Source organism: Netta rufina, assembly GCF_964035555.1.
Source record: "Netta rufina genome assembly, chromosome: 5".
NCBI classification, from domain to species: domain Eukaryota; kingdom Metazoa; phylum Chordata; class Aves; order Anseriformes; family Anatidae; genus Netta; species Netta rufina.
Window position 1 is genome coordinate 17,850,151 of NC_140128.1, and position 11,021 is coordinate 17,861,171.

The following is an 11,021-nucleotide window of genomic DNA, read 5'->3' on the forward strand; positions in this document are numbered from 1 at the left end:
GGGAGTGGGGGAAGAACACTGATTCAATCAGTACAGGATCTGACTTTAGAGAAATAATGTCATGTAAAATAATGAGGTTTATGACTGCTTATTTGGTGGGGCTGGGGTTATCCAATGGGAGAAATACTACCAAAGTCCAGTGAGATATGGTTACCAGGCAGGAATCCTGGGAGATTCTGTTACCACACAGGAATCCCATGAGACAGTATTATCAAGCAGGAATCTGTAGTATTCAGTTCACCACAAGGCAGTAATATTAGATTTTTAGAATTAAATCCTGTGGTATCTTGTTTTATAAGAGTTGGCACATAAGGAAAAGAGAAAAATGCAATGGAAGAAAGATGTTTCTCTGGAATCTGAACTGGAAGCCCTAATTGTTATACCTATTCATAGCAGAAATAAAATGTCACAGATCTTCCTCATTATCATGAGATATTTTTACTAAACATGGTATCAATCACAGATTAGTGATTTTTTTGTTTATTTGTTTAAAACATTGTTACAAATACAGATCTGTTCACTAAAACACCAAAGCATGAATGCTATTGTGACTGTTTTTTGATTGGTGTGACTTCTGAATTTTCTAATTTATAATGGGTTTTGCTTTTATCATAACTAGTACTACTTTATAAATGTGTAATATATGCGAATTAATAAAACAATATGTATTTTTCTCATTATCTTTGTAGTACCTGTAACACTGTTATATTTGGCAAGATGTGGCTGGAGATTTGCTTCAAGGGTACCTAATTTAATCTCAACCTCTCCCTGGAGATTGGCTACTACACCTGTAAGATTGAGAGACTTTTGCCAGAGATGGACTAAAGCTGAGCGAGCCTGAAGGAGGAAAAAAAAGCTTGGTATTCCCATTCGGTCACAACAGGTAAGTCTGAATGCTCATCTTCTTTTAATTGCAGCATTTTGCCTACTTGTATCATGATACAGCTTTATCAGTGTTTAATCAGATAAACCCTGATCAAGGACAAAGTCCCCTTAGCATGGAAAGCGTTTAGCGTGAAGAGTAATGGACAGATCAATTTTGTGATTAACCTGAACAAAAGCTGAGTGTGCATTAAATTAGAACCCAGTACCAGTTTCCAGATCTGCTTTTAATTCATTAGTACTTCTAACCAGATCTGCTCAGGCAGAAATCTATGTTGCAGCTGTGCTTTGGAGTAGGTCAAAATCTCACACAGCTCACACCTCTGTACGAGCAGAGTCAGTAACCTGCCAGAACAAACCGTCCCTCCAATGTTTATCTTACTGAAGAGGGAGACAAGAAAACCAAGGACTTTAGGTGAGAAGCTAGATAGGAGAGATGGAAAACCAAGCAGTGTTGAAAAGATCACTGATAATCCATGCTGGGAAATTTAAAAGGTCAATCATTGAGGTGACAAGCACAGGCACAAGGATCAAGGGAGTGCAGTGGCCCCGCAGATGTCATGGCTGCTTGGATGCAGCCCCCTGTGGGATGCACAGCCACCCTTTCCAAGAGCCACGTCCTTCTGGCTACGCTAACAATGAAGGTGTTACCTGTGGGACAGCGTCAGGTATTCCCAGTGCTTTTCAAAGCTGCGGAAGGACTTGTCTCTGGTATTCAGATGTGATTACAGCAAGCTAAAGAAAAAGAAAAGGAGGTGACAGGAAGGAATATAAAACTCAAGAGGCATTAGCCTGTTTGTGGTGTTTGAGGAGACGTTTGCTTGAGTGCTTGTGAACAAGAAAACAGGCACAGCTGAATAGCAGGCTTAAGAAAAGTCAGTTTAGCTTCAGAAGAGGGTGTACATATACTGATCAGATCTTAACCCTAAAAAGACATAATCAAACAATGGTGTGAGCATGGAAGATGTCTGAATGTGCTAAGTGGACCATCAGAAAACATAACACCTATAGCAGGGATATTTGTGACACAGAGCTGCTAGAAAGATTACAGAGGGAGATTACTGGTAATGGCATATGGAAGTTACTGAACCCACACATTGGAGAGATGCAAATCACAACCACAGTGCTTTTGTGATAAGGATTTCAGCTCGGTAGGTAATGGTTTGAGACCATTAGCTCACATACCGTGGCCTACCCAGCAGCCCTCAGGTGCTAATGGCTTGCAGTCCCAGTGGCAGCAGGGCTGTAGCACCCAGCAGTCCTGGGATGGATGAGTCCCTGGGGTCTCTGTGGGCACTGTGGACTCAAAACACCTCTACATGCACCTCTTTTGCTCGGTGCATGATGTGTGTCCCTATGCAGGAGGCTATGAAAATGCATTTCAAAGGAAACATCATTTGCAAGAGAACTGTGCATTGATATTAGTTCTTTGTGCACAGTGGCCAATTTCACATGCTGCTACAAGAAGGAAAAAAGTCAAATGACCACCTTGGAAGGATTAACAATGTTAATATGTTTAACATCAACCTAAAAGCCAGGCCAATGATTTGTGGACCTCTGAAGACTGAAGATGTCAGAGAAATCTCATCTGTGAGAAACCACTGACTTTTCACAAAGTTTGTTTCCTCCTGCTTAGTTAAATGCAATTCTCTTAATATAATGTGCTTCTAAAAACCCCTTCTTGTATTACAAAGAAATTACTCTTATCTTCACTTGTTTCCATAGTCTTTCAGAAATACATTCTTCTTCGTTGTTCTCCCCACCAGAATCTCCTGTCCTTACCTGTACAAATGAGTATGCAAGGTATATTTTCAAAAAAACTGGCGTGGGAGCCACTTGCTTCAGTGTCAGGGTGGTATTTTTGTAGAGTGACTTGCTGAAGTCAGGTGGAGTCGCAAAGCAGCCTATGCGGCAAGTCACAAGATTGAGACTTAGAGCAGAAATCTGGTCATGAATTTGGTTTGGGATTTATTGCTCAGCAACTTGGAGCACAGCTAGTCAACAGCTGGCTCTCTAGCCAAAACACACCAGCAAACAGAGAAAAATTGTCATGGTAACAGTGTTACAGTGCATATTGCAATGGCAGTCTGGTCTACTAAGGGAATTCCTAAGTGGTACCACAGTAAAAATTATGACTAATAATAACCAGTAATAGTAACCATTGCTAATACTAATAATAGCAATAATTATATTTATAGTATAACAACAGCTAGATATATATGGCTAGTATTTGGTGATTCCAAATTGCTGCTTAAATATGTCTGCTCCTCCAGCAGTATAGAGTCAGTCCACAAGCAAAGGTGTTGATTATATTCCACTTTGCAGCTAAAGGAACTGTCTTTCCTTTATCCATAATCATAGCAGAAGCTTAAATAAAATATAATAATGTGTAACTTTGTCATAAATGAGAATGGATTTGGTGAAAACTAAAAAAAAAGGAAGGCCATCTCACCACAACATGAAGCAAAAATTTTGATTTAAGGCAACTCCTTTTCCTAGCCTCCATGCACCCACCCTTTAACCACTTTATCTTGGACTGGCTACTCGTTCCTGACATAAGTGGTTTTTAGACTATACTATGAACCTCAAAAACTTTTAAAAATCTTTCTCTTTTCTGGGAATTTATCATTTCCCTATCCCAGTTCCCATTGGAACAAAAGAGGGGGAAGTGCTAAATCCCCTGAAAGCACATTGCCACCATCATCAATTCGTGATCCAATGTATTTGGGAGCTAACTTTTTAGCCTGTGTTCATGTTGAGTTGAAGGCACCATGAAGCATGAGAATGACTTGCAAACCATCCCTCAGGCCTGGTAAGAAAATAACGGCAATTTACTTCAGTTAAATAATAAACTACAACAGCATACAAGGTTTGTTGCTGTAATTCTGGATTATGATTGCACTTGCACCAAAACTGCTGGAGAATGGAGATTTGGGGTAGTTTCTTTTTATGTTTCATAATTTTCTTGTTGCAGTTTGGATGAACTACTGTGATGATGCGGGTGGAAAACAGACAGACGGACAGACAGAAGATGACACAGGGAAACTTCCTAAACTCTGTAGAAATCTAACAGAAAAACATTTGCCAGCTTGATTCTTCTCACTACTCTCCCTTGCCCTTGCAGTGGCCCTGGGTATACCCTTTCCTCAGTTAGTGTGAGAAAGAGCTGGGGAGTTTTATATGGAAAGGAACAGAGGAGCTCTTACAGTATGTACAATAGATCCTCCAGCTGCAGCATATTCACTGTGGATGATATACCTCTTCAAATACCGATTGCAAAAACTGTCAGTGCCACCAAAAATAACATTCTTACTAAGCCATTTCAGCAGTGGGGATCTCCAGGCTAACAAACAGGGTAGCTCCAAGGTCTCCCTAGCTCTTGCTCCTTGTCATATCTTCCAGTCATTGGCCAATGTGATTTTGCTGGGATCATAGTTCACCACTCCACCAAAAAGGCTACCAAGCCAGGTTTTGATCTACCTGCCTTGTGTAGGACAGAGTCAGTACCAACAAAGACATCCTTTCCATGGGCTACCTTGGTTGACAGGATCTATGGGACTTGTCTCACCCTTCCCAGAGTGGCTCTGTTACAGCATGGTGCTCCAAAGTCCCCATCAGCCCTGGTGTAATGTCTTCACCATCTTCAGCTCTCTTTCTTCTGTGGCTACTCTTCTTGTATGAGACAAGACATACACTGCCCCATTCTCTTCTCGAAACCACTATATAAATAGATGCCATTTGCTCAGGTTTCTGCTACATTGGTGCTGGCCAAAAAGACCAAATGAAAATGACCTGACTGCAGTAATTTGAAATTACAACTATCAAAAATGCTATCAAAAAAATAGCAGCTGCCTAAGCGTTTTGGGACACAAGTCAGTCAGCAGCTTATTGTGTTTTCTGTTTTTTCCTTTTTGTGGTTTGATTGTAACTGAAGTCTTAGACTGATTTTTTTTCAGAAAAATAATAATGGGAGTGATAATAATAATAACATACACAGAGTTGTCGACAATAGGGATGGCATTTTACTATTGTATCATCATTAAGTTCCCTTGTTTTCCAGTGCAATAAACAGTCAAAAAGATTCCAGTGCTTTTTATTTTTCTGAGTTTCTGCATTTGAGCTTCAAGTGATGACTAGCCTCTCTGTATGCTGGTCCAACAGTTGTCATGAAACACAAATTTGCAAATTAAAAAGTGGAAGGAGTTAGGAGAAGAACCCAAATTAGTTTTGAAAGGAATGTTTTAAATGACAGAATCCTTTCTCAACCAAATACTTTTACACAAATTTATTTTTTATTCCATGGGAGCAAATAGGTTTTCTGAAAACCTCAAATCATTTATAACATGTCATTCATACACAATGAAATGTTGTGAATGTAGCCAGAAATTTACATTGTTCCTACCTCACATGTGCTTCACAGTTCCAGAGCAATGCCAAAAGGCCATGGATCTACAGAAATGAGCCCCCCTGATTTTTCCTGCTTCTTTATATTCTGAATAAATTGCACACAGCTTTTCCCATGTGGGTCAACAGGAGCTTTGCTGTATTCCTTTTGTGGTGGAAGGCGTGCTTCAGTGGTTATTATAAGACTGTAAGACTTTGGGGTTCGCAGGGCTTTTTCTGGCCATGTCTCTGACTGAGTGGAATATTTTGTGACTGTATATAGCACGTGGCAAATAGCATAGCAGTGACTGCACAGCACTGTCTGAATTCCCTGGGCAGGGAGTTTTCTCTTCGTTATGTATCATTCCCATCCCACCGTTCTGATTCGAACAGCTTACATGTACATCCTCCATTCCCATTAACACCAATAATAATGTACATGGAGATTCAGATCAAAATAATCATTCTGAATGATTTTGCACTGAACATAAAGACAATATCTCTAGTAGGGTCCAGATTTTCTGTAGGCTCAGTTTCTTTTATTTTTTTCCCAGTGACTCAGGAAGTTACATGGAAATAAGTGAGAAAAAAATTAGTTCAGTGTTTTCCATGCAGTAACTTATGCAGTATTCCAACTGGGTCACAGCAAAGTTGAAATGTGGGACCTGTGGGGCATGGCCTCCTTGCATGTGACAGCTAACAGGTTTTAGATGATCATAGTACTACACTCAGTGTTCACAGGGCACATGTATTCAGGAAGATGACTTGACTTGATTCCAAGTGTCTTCCAGTGAATTGATGAACGGAATCACAGGTTAGTTCTGTGAAACCATTAAGAATACCAAAATCTTCATTATATAATTGTCTACCTTGTTTAAGACTTTTTTCAAGACAAGCTTTAAAATGGTCATTCCGATTCTGCATTTAACTCATTCTACCTCTTTACAAAAAAAAAAAAAAAAAGAAAAAGAAAAAAAAAAGAAAAAAAAAAAAAGACATGCTAAGCAAAGTAAGTTTCTAAGCTAACTGCCTAGAGATCTGTTCTTACAGAGCACATAAACAATAAAGAATCCATATATTGTCTATGTCCAAATAAAAACATTTTTAAATGGAAGAAAAAACATAAACCAAATATTTATTTCTGAGAGTTAAGGAGATGATGTGGCTTCATCAAACAGTGACTTAGAGTCTAGTCCTGTCCCCTTTCACCTGCAGGAACAAAAGTAGACCCTTGTGAGAAACATGCTCTTAGAGCAGTACCATCACATCAGCCATCCAAAAGAAGATAAACAGTCTCTCTCTTTTTCATTTACTTATTTTTTTAACGTATCTGTTAGTTCCTGTAATACCAATGTTACTGTAGCTCTTCTAGCTTTATTAGTGAAGTGAGAAAGATGTCCAGGAGACAGAAATAAAATTAAAACGGTTTACTAGGATGAAGTTTCTCTGGGCCTTGAATGACAAAGAGTAATCAAATGATTAAGTTCATGCAATGCATTATGCTATCTCTGTAGGTTTGCTGGGGGCAGGTGAATTTTTCTGGGCAAGGATTGTGCACCAACACTTAGTTATGTCTTGTATGATCCAAACTTGGAGTGAAAACTGGCTCCCATTGTAATGTAAAAGGCCTGTTATTAAGCAGCATAAAGAGAGTGAGTGATAATTGTGCCAAAATCTAAGACAAGTCTTCTAGATATATATGATGACAGATGACTGACATGTCTGTTCACAGATAATCTATTCTACATGTTTCTGCAATATGGTCCTTAGCTGTATATTTGGCTTCTTAGCTTTACTTTCAAAAGGCCTTGAAGAGAAAAAAGTTACGTATTACCTTATTATTACTGCTTTTGCTGTCTTCAAATAATGCAGAATTTCATGGGTAACTTCCATGCTGGTTGTTTTTCTATCTGTAGAGCTGTTATCTGTGTATACTTATGGCTTACCTTTCAAACACTCACCCAGTAAACAAAGCAGTTGTTTCTGGTCACACTGAATCTCCAGACTGGTTTCATTAGGAGTAATGTAGTGCTGAACTGGGTAGTTTGTCTGAGCAAGCTGTCTGTTAAACTGTGTTGCTGTCTGTTAGACTGTGTTTTCGTAACTATTTTCAGGGCCTTTTGCATGTCAGAGTGCAAAATAAAATTGTAGTCATTGCCAATACCAGTGGTGTTCATTAGGAAGGAAGAGTATTTACAAAGGTTTCAGGACACCTGTGCTTCAGCCCCTTCCCCACACAGCACATACAGGAGCACAATGCAGTGCTCATCCAAAATAAAAGGATCCCAGGTGCATCTCCTGCTGCAGGCAAGTGGTGTGGTGCTGCTGGACCAGTGCATCTGCATTGCCCTCAAGGTCCAAGTTAATGTAATGGGTTCTCTACACAGTGTGCCACATGGGCAAAACCACTTGCTTAGACCTGGCTTTGAGAACTTCTACCACAGCAGTTTATCAGCCCAGTCAGACCACACAGATCTTCAACAATCTCTCTGATCTCAGTTCCCCCTCTGCCACCCCAGGCATATGTGAAGGCATCTGATCTGGAGCCACAGCAAGCAACAGTCTGAGAAAGAGGACAGTAACATCCAGCTCATGGGGGTATTCTGAGGATATGGCTGCTAACTCCAGAGAGGACTCAGACCTTGCAGTGATGAGCACTGTGAAAAGTCCAAGAGTAAATAAGGAAAAGAGACATCCGTTTGTTTCACAGTTATGACACTAAAGGTCAACTGGAAAAGTTCCTTTCCTACATGCTCAGAGAGGTTATGGATTGTACAGCTATGTCCATATATGTTCTGACAGATTTTAAGTGGTGCTTTGCTGGGAAGTTTTAAAATTCAGCAATACACGTCATTTGCTTACAACAGCCAGTTTTCTTCACGTTAGCCACCGGTAGAAAATGATTCATACAAAGAGGCCACATGTTGAACAGATTCATGTAAACCAGTTCTGCTACACTCAAAGTCAGCTAAAACATTCTCACACAAAAAGTTAGCTTAAGCTACTATTTCCCACAACAATAATAATGAAAATAAGCTTAACAAACACTTACCCTGATTCTCAAAACTCATTTTCTATTATGTTTCCTTTCACCAATTTTGTTTGGCAGAGTGCCACGACATGTATCAGCAAAAGTAAGTGTGCCATAATCTGACAAAAGGAAAAACATGTATATTTTTAGTTTTGAAATGTTTATAATTTCAATAGGTGAAAAGAATACAGGACAAGGAAGAACAAAATAGCATATGCAGAAATGTCAGCAATGAACATGAAAGTATATGAGTTTTAGTGTCAAGATGACCCTTCCTGGGAACTAGATTTTCTTAAAAAGATTTACATTAATAGCAAGAGCCCTCTATACATATTTTTTCACCTTGGTTCTTAATGGACTTCTCCACCAAACTTAGGCTCAAGTTTCATGAAGCTTGAGGATGAGGGTTGTGAGGCTATGGCAAGACCCCAGGACATTATTGCCCTCAAAAATGATCTGGCTCAGCTGATGACTTTCCAGGACATTTCTTCAAAAATAAGAACTCCGATCACACACTCCCTCCCTGTTAATAAAGCATTGAACTCAGCCTTTGATATTCACAATCTAAGAAAGCCGGTATCTCTGAAGAGTCCTCAGATCCTCCATGTTCTCCATCCATCCTCCCACCCCACAGTAAAGCAGTACTTCCAGTTTCAGCAACTGACACTAATCACAACATCAGAGAAATCCCACTTAGGGCTGCTAAGAATTCCTCCCTTAGCTGGTTCTTATGTCATTGGTCCCCAAAGCTCATTTTCATGCCAGTTATGGTTCACACATTCAAGTAAGCAGCGGGACCATAAAGGCAACTGCAGAAGATCCACCAGGAAAGAGACAAATTTCAGCCTTGTGGTTAAAGTCTGGGTGTTATTTAGTTAGCCTTTATCATGACTGCACCTTCCACAAAGGGCATTCCTTTCTGTAATCCCATCATCCTGTCCTGAGGATGGAGAAGTGAGTAGAACAGATACAGAAAAAGGGAGAAACAAGGAAGAGGGTAGTGGAGAGCAACAGAGTGAGAAGCAGAGGGTATAATAGATTGTCCGGATGTGTTTCTTCACCTGAGAGCTCTGCCTACGTCAGTTAGTGACAAGGACCAGCAGGGCAAGGAAATGGCCTGCCGTGACCATGTCAGATCGGTTGGCTAAGAGCAGACGTGGGTCTCCCAGAGGGTTGCTGTCACCACACCACCACCTCACACCTCAGTGCTGACATTGTGGGAACAGCAACCTTACAGCTCAGAAGTGATACCGCAAACAAATAAAGCATAGAAGCTGAGAAGAAAAAGGCTGATAAGACTGAATGTAATTCATAGAAAATCAAAAGTCTTTGACTTGATCTTCCAGTTGGAGCATTTTGGTGCCCATCCCTGCAGCTGTGGGTGTATATGAGCAGCATAGTCACAAGCTGGAAGTGTGAATTGCAACATTTACACCACTGAGGAACTACAGGAGCCACAGAGATGGACGTGGTCCTCTCTGGTCTCTGCTTTATACAGAGACACATGGAGAAGCTCAACAGCAGTAGAGGGAGCAGCTGTGGAAAAAGTCCATGCCCATTACAGGCTAAGTGACACCCAGTCCTCCCACTGAACCAGGCCAAGTACACTGCAGAAAGGTTATTGATGCCTTTGTTGTATGACCAGCATTGCAGCTGCTTGCTGCTATACTCCACTGCCCTTTTCCAATATATAACACTACAGCATCACCCAAGATAATAAGGTTTTGATCACAGCAAGACGCTCACAACGGCAAACAGCCCAGGCACACAGAGATCAAATAGACCAGCTGCAAACAGAAAAAAGAAAAGGAGTGCATATGACTCGCTGGCGTGTGTGGGTATGTGTGTTATGCAGAGGCCAGGACGGTGAAGGTCTCCCAGCGACCCCGTCCCTTCGGGGCTCGGGCCCCAGCACTGTGCTGCATTCCAGCCGGCCGCCTCTCCCGGGACCACTGCCCCTGCTTGCACAGAGAGGCAGCCAGACGTGAACGTGAGAAAGCTCTCTCAGGCGAGTCCCTTCTGCAGACCGCTGGGTAGTTGTCTTCCAAAGTCATCATAATTAAAAGGGGCGTGTGCCAAGGGAGAGCTGGGGTACAGGCTTGCTTTTTACCATGTCTTTGTAGCATACAAACATAGTGAAAGGGATTTTTTCCTAACAATATACTTCTCCATGCCCCTTCCAGTCCACTCCCCATCCTTCCAGATCAAAGGACCAGTACAATATTTGCCTTCAGCAGAAGAGCCCATGAACAATATTTTTCAGGGTCATTTACATCTATTTAGTGGGGTTAATAAATATGTAAATTGACTTTTAAATTGAGGACTTAGATCCATTTAGAGATATAAACACAGAGCCAAGTTTGGATGACTGTTGTGCCTGTGCAAATGCAAAATAATTTCCATAAAGGTTGTAGAGATATCCCAAATTCCTTCCTCCTTTCCCTTTTCCTTTCAGAATACGTGACACAGGATTTGAATTAGGCATGGGTCTCAAGTCTGCGAATCCTTTCCTCTTTCTTATACTTTGAACCTAGAGGAATTTGGAAAGCAGAGCTGTCTAACTGTGATATCACATATGCTCTAAGGCAACAGAACCAATGCAAAGATGAAGACATTTTATCTGCTCAATAGTTAAATTATTGCTGTGAAATTGCGTGACACAAGGTGTAGGGGGTACACAGCAGTGAATAATGGCATAATACAGAATAGACAGAAGAATTAACTA